This window comes from Bufo bufo, chromosome 6, assembly GCF_905171765.1.
Source record: "Bufo bufo chromosome 6, aBufBuf1.1, whole genome shotgun sequence".
Classification (NCBI taxonomy): domain Eukaryota; kingdom Metazoa; phylum Chordata; class Amphibia; order Anura; family Bufonidae; genus Bufo; species Bufo bufo.
Window position 1 is genome coordinate 237,978,682 of NC_053394.1, and position 6,961 is coordinate 237,985,642.

The 6,961-nt window shown below is 39.5% G+C and overlaps 1 long non-coding RNA gene across 1 annotated transcript; it reads right to left on the reverse strand.

Moving 5' to 3' along the window:
• Window positions 1-283: 283 nt before the first annotated feature.
• On the reverse strand, window positions 284-5,344 carry LOC121005144. The gene is made up of 3 exons (XR_005779877.1): window positions 5,208-5,344; window positions 3,942-4,049; window positions 284-515 (listed from the first exon to the last, which is right to left on the reverse strand). It is a non-coding gene; the product is annotated as an uncharacterized LOC121005144 (long non-coding RNA).
• Between the last annotated feature and the right edge of the window lie 1,617 nt (window positions 5,345-6,961).

Below are 6,961 nucleotides of genomic sequence, written 5' to 3' on the forward strand. Positions count from 1 at the left end.
ATAACCAGCAGGGATCAGGAAGGATTTTGTCTACCTAGAGTACTTTTTGCCTTCTTCTGGATCAACTTTCAAGCAATAAATCTGATGACTTCGGTCTTTTTCAACCAGCTAACTACATGTATGTAACTACATAAGGAGACATGTTGTAGAGAAGATAGCTCGCTCTTATAACTATAAATTATAGCCAATTAATTTGTAAGTGCTTAAAAATGCTAATCTATCTCTGTCCACTAAGAGCCATGGTAAGAAGTGGTTAGAAATAATACTCTCACATACAATTGAATAACTTAATCAGGAGAATACATTTATTAAAGTTAAACAGAACATTTTCAAGGACTGTTAAACATTTTGCTTAGATATAGACAGTAGAACAGACTGCAATGCATAGTTGATTCCATGATTTAATTTGGAAGTTTTGAATGGTACAGCAAAGTTTCTTCACTTCATGTTACCTCCGTACCCATATCCTCCTTGACCACCGTAGCCTTGTCCATAACCACCCTGCTGGCATGGATCTAATAAAAAAATAAAAAAATAGATTGAAACTTAAGGTTTAGTAGATTGTTGGCAAGTAATGCTGGTAATTTATGATATTGAGGCACTGACAGAACAGATAAAATGAATTATATGAAATATGCATAGTCTGGCAACAAAAAAAAAATTTCAATTATAATGCGTCTTGCTGGATTAGAAAAAATATTATTAAAGTTTTTTTTTTTAAGTAGTCACATAAAAAAAGGCCATAAAGCGTTAACTCTACTCTGCCACTCTATCGCTGTTAACTGACAGCTCAGCCAAAGAGTATCAGTATGATATTTTTTTTTTTTACTCTTTAATACAAGTGGAAGAAGATGTAAACTGAAGCTCCTGAGCCCCAATACAAATGTTATAACAGGGCTCTCAACTACTCTGTGACATTTGTAATTCTGGTGTCATCTTATGTGGCAAAAAGGACTTTGGGTTTCTTAGGCATTAGGGCCTAGGTGCAAATGCTACCTATATTTTTATGACCATAATATGGCTGTTTATAGCAGGACTTGTATCACATAAATTCTGTCTTCACATAATCATACTGCTAACAATAGGGTAAAGTCAGAGAACAGTTATTTGTTACAGTCATATCATGCAAGAACATTTTATTGTATAAACAATCAGTTATCGCCACCAATATTTTCATCATTTATCGTTGATAGTTCCAATCATCTCATGTGTAAAGCTATAGGGGGTGCAGATGTATCAGTCTGGGGCCCAGAAACTCCAAGTTACACCTCTGGCTGGAAGGAATAGGTTAGCTCCATTTTTGCCTCAGGCAGCAGGAAGGATATGTGCTCCCCTGCCCCTTGACACAAAGGACTGAGGGAAGGGGGGCCCAAACTGAACTCTTGCACCATGGCCCATGAGCCTTTAGCTGCGCCTCTGCTTGGTCCTCAGAACTGGAGAATGTATGACTCTGGACTACAAAAATAATTCAGCCAATGCGGCATATAATGCTCCATTTGGTGATGTGTTACTCAGTTATTCGTATCAAGAAGCAGTGGTGTACATACCATATAGGCAGACCACGCAGCTGCTATAGGGCGTGAGGAAGAGGGGCCTGCAGTGGAGGAGATGCCCCACCCCCTATTTGCTCCTGTCTATCTTTCTAAAGCTAAAGGACCTTTGATGATTCCCAGGTTAGAACAGTGCATCTGCCAGGACCTGTGATGACATCATCTTCAACATCACAGGTCCTGCAGGACCTAGCAAAGGAACTGCACCAAAAATGGTGTAGTTCCTAGGTTTGAAAGGTACATCTGCCAGGAACTGTGATGACATCATCACAGGTCCTTCAACCTCTAACAGCAAGTATTATAAGTTCACAATCAGCTCTGCATTGATCCATATAGACTGGAATGGAGTGGTAAGAGGAGATCCTCCACTTCTCATCATTCCTCCCCCATGCCCTGTTTTTACTCATTGGTCATTCAAGTATAATACTTCAGACAGTGACACTGACCACTACCTCATGTACCTCACACACACAGTGACCATAATGTATAACTGACCACATATCACTGCATCTACAGTAGAATACCTTGTATGTCTCACATCAATACACTGCTCTGTAAATATATATATATATATATATATATATATATATACACACACAGTGCATATATTACACGGTATTATAGATGCAATATGTACATATAAATAGTATATACAGCAGTGTACTGATATGTGAGGTAAGAGGTATAATAGATGTAGTGTGTACAGATATATAGTATATACAGCAGTGGACTGAGATGTGGGGTACGAGGCATAATATATGCAGTGTGTAATGATATATAGTGTATACAGCAGTGTACTGATATGTTAGATACGACGTATAATAGTTGAAGTGTGTATAGATATATTGTATATACAGCAGTGGATTGATATGTGAGGTACGAGCTGTAATTTATACCTCATACCTCATGTCAATACACTGCTGTATTTATTATATACCTGTACACACTGCATCTATTATACCTCGTACCTCACATGTCAGTACCCGCTGTATATACAATATATCTGTACACACTGCATCTATTATACCTTGTACCTCACATTACACTACTGTATATACTATATACCTGTACACACTGCATATATTACACCCCGTATCTCACATATCAGTACAATGCTGTATATACTATATACCTTGTGACAGGACCAGGGGGAAAGTGGTAGAAGGAGTCTACATTTCACCTAGGTTCCTGTCCTATACGTTCTAAAAAGCAGCCAGGGAATTGACAGCAAGGAAAACTGGGTTTTCTCTTTGCAAGGGTTTTGTTAAAAACCTGGCTAGAAGGGCCTGGCTGCTTGGAGCAGGGAGAGTTGGGTGGGTCCCTGCTCCAATTAGCCACTCCAGGTATTCAGGGTAACTGTGGCTAATCACCTTGGAACCTGAGTGTGATATAAAAGGGCAAACAGCTCACTAGCTGATCTCTCTGCTCCTGGGAAGAACCCTGCTGGGTGAGTGGAAAAGAAAAGAAGTGTATTTGGTTGATGGAGCTGGTCACAAGGCTCAGTTTCATGTAGTTAGGGACTACTGCCTGTTTAGACGTAGTGGCCAGACGGCCAGGTATTTCATTTCTTTTGAACTGTGTTGTTTAATATTTATTTTTCTGCAAAAGTCAATAAAACTGGCTGAGGCCCATTGCACCATACTTGCTTGGACTGGACTGTGTTTTATGTGCCTATAGCGCCCGTCTATGACAGGAGACGGCGGTTCCGTGAGCTAATCCCGTTACAACCTGTACACACTGCATATATTATATCAGTACTCTGCTGTATATACTATAAATCTATAAACACTGCATCTATTATACCTCGTACCTCACATAACAGTACACTGCTGTATATACTATACATCTGTACACACTGCATCTATTAAACCTCTTTTGTGTGCCAGGGCGGTTTTGTAATCCCAATCCGGCCCTGATGGCATACAGTATAAAACGCAGCAGCAAGCATAGTTCATGGAACAAAGGGAGAGGCCTGGAATGGGTAGTGGGAGGGGCTATAAAAGGGGAACGGGGGCCCACTTTAGATTCTTGCTATGGGGCCCAGTGATTTCTATGTACCCCCTGCCTAGAAGCAATACTTCTATGGAAAGTTCTATTGTGAAATCATGGAGGTAAAGAAATACAGCTTCATACAACTCTGAATGTGTGTGTGTGTAAACTAGAAAACTAAACCAGAATCCCCTACACACTGTTGGTTTTAAGACTTCATTGATAGAAATGAAATTCTTCCCTTTTGTTGTTTTCTATGTATGTTGTAATCTGAACATTAAACAGGTTTATTTTAGATAGATTATTTGCATTGCCTCTGTATCCACTAGACTGTTATACATGTTTCTGTGCATTAAATCCAAATTACAGTTAGATCCAAATATCATCAACAAATATACATACCTGGGCAACAAGGCGGTGGTGGACATTGAACTTTTGGACATGGAGCACATGGGTCAACTATGATGCATTTTGGTGTTTGGTCCTGGCAAACAGGTGGTGGGCAACATGCTGAAAAGAACAAAAAAATTATATCAGAGAAAGTGATGAAAATACAAAGAATGAAAATTATTACATTTATAAACTTATTAGGCTAATGTAACAATTTGATTGTGGGATCATTGGTGCAAGGTTGCTGTGAAGGCCTGTAAATGATAGTTACTAAGCTATTGCACAGTAGTTTAGTAATACCAGCATCAATGCAGCCAGTGCATATTGTACTAAAGTAAGCATGATGAAGGTTGACAAAATCAGAGGTAGACATAATATTTGGGCAATCTTCACTCCAACAAAGAGGCCCTGCTGATATAGACGCTCACTGCTACTTTAAAGGGGTTTTCAAAGCTCCTGATATTGATCCTCAGCATGAGGGGATCCTCAGGATACTGTAGATCATGAATATCTTATTGTTGGGGCGCCAACACCCTCGCCAATTAGCTGTTTCCTTCGGCCTCTGACACTGTAACTAGCACTTACAACAGAGCTGGAAGCAGAACTCAATTTAAAGTGTAATGGTCATGCCAGCTTACTGTAGCTTAACCCCTATTCAGTTAAATGGGTGCTGAGCTGCAGTTACCCAGCACGACACTTTGTTTCCACCTCTCATTCAAGCTGCAGGGAACAGCTGATCAGTTGGGAAGCAGGTTGCCTGACCTCCACTGATTGGATATTGATTCCTGAGGATAGGTCATCAATAAAGGGGTCCGGAAAACCCCTTTAAATTGACACTTTATATTGCACATACTGGTCTACCATAATGATTTTCACTCATAGCTCAATATTAATTGTAAGGCCAGGTAATGATGTTTTTGAAGAACCATGAAAGCGGGTGTCTAATACTAGTACCCCTCACTCATCAAGGCAGCAGATGAACACCAATAGAACGATATACATTTCTCACAGAGTCCTGCAGCTGTCTGCACCCACCATTAAAGAAAGCTTAGCATATGTTAGCACAGTATATATATATATATATATATATATATATATAATTTTTTTTTGTGTATTTCAAGTGGACTACAGGTAAATCTAAGTCATTTACAAAGACTAGTTAAATGGGATATTCACTTAGGCTCTGTCTTTATATCTTTGAGCACAACTAATGGAGAGCTAATAATTATTCATTCCCTTTTATTAAAAATAATCAAAACCTATTTAAGTGGCACTTACGGTTTTTGCCTTGTCCCTTTGCTGACATGGTTGTCTCTGGTAGATGTCTGAGTGATGAAACAAAGTCACAGAAGATGGATACTGAAGCTCATTACAAAGGTGCTATATATACAAAGCTGCTGCTATTGTTGAGCAACATATCAGATGGCAAAATAAGCCAATCGGAATTCTAATTGACCATCTAACTACTAATTGGCTCCTATAATTTGCATACCTTGAAGGCTATGTACTGAGATAATGGCTTTGTGTATGCATACATAATTAATTGAAGTATTTATTACACATAGAATGTTATAGTTATACATTCTAAGAATATAAATTGTCTGAACATTATCATTACTGGCAAACCATCTAGTTGGATTACTCATTTCACTCATCGGTAAACCTAAGCAAACTCCCTACAAAAAATGTAGATGTGACCCAGTTCTATTAATACTGTGATTTAGTACAAGATCATATGTAACAGGGGCAAGCTATGGGACCCTTTGCGAGAGGGAGACCAGTCCGTGTTGGCTTCATCGCCTTTGCTATTAGGTGGTGATAACCTCTCTAGAGGACCTGGATTGTTAGCAGACGTGCTGGTTAGAAATTGGCCCAAGAGTCATTGAAAGTTAAGAAGGGTAACCCTCATCAACCCTTCATAATATTCGTGTTCACCCTTATATATTTGTTGTATTCCCATTCATGTGCTCTCAATGCTGCCGCTTCGTGACTTTCTTTGTGCAGATAATGACTGGCGAGCAAGCATTGTGGCTCAATTTGAAGTGCCATGGTCCTGATAAGAGGGACAGAGCGATAGAGGGGCACTAGAGTGGTGACAACAGGCAGTGATTGCATATAGTGCCAGTGGACTCTGCTGTGACTGATGTGGAGCAGCCGGACTGTGTTCAGCTGATGCAAAATTATCAGTAAGCTTAAGGCAAGAAGACTGAAAGACATTGGAAGACACCTTTTGAGTAGATCTGGGTAAGACCTGCTAGAGTACGATGTGGCTGGCTGCCCTAAGACCTACTGCTGGTTCAAAAGTCTGAGATGAGTAGAGTGAGTGAACTAGAGTGGCAAAAAAGGGACAGTGTAAGAGTATTGCCTCTCTGTCTGTGAATCCAAGAGAAACAGTGAAGCAGTTAGTACTGTATTATGCATAGTGTGCCAGAAAATTATTCTATTGCCACAAGTGAGTGGTCTTTGTAAAATAATTAGGTGTTCTTACATGACAAGATCACTTACTGTTATCTCGCATATATATTCTCATTATGATAGCCAAATTTACCACCCTAACTCCTCCCACAGTTTTTACACTACATAGACAGTAATATACCGAAACGTGCGTATTGTTCCCCATTGGTGTGCTATTACTTTGTGGAATGTTTCGCCAAATGGTTCACTAAATATCAGTGTTTTTGTGGCAAAAGTGGTCCTATAGGAATGAATGGCGGAATGTTCAAAACTAGAGTGGGAGCTGACAAAAGCTAGAGTGTGTGCTGAAAAATCAGGAAATGATTTTTAAACTGCCACCACTCCCTCATTTTCAAGCCCACCTAATACAAATCTTATATAAAAACGTTCAGCTATCCCTGCTGCCCCTAAAAATGTCCACAGCTAAGCCATAGTCCTGATAGTTTTCACAATATGACCATTTGTTTGCAACTCACGCCGCCCATTGACATTCATTGAAACTCCACTCTAGCCACCTCAAATTTGAAGGGCAATTTCTAAACTGCGACTCTGCCTTCATTTTTATTATTTCATAGACA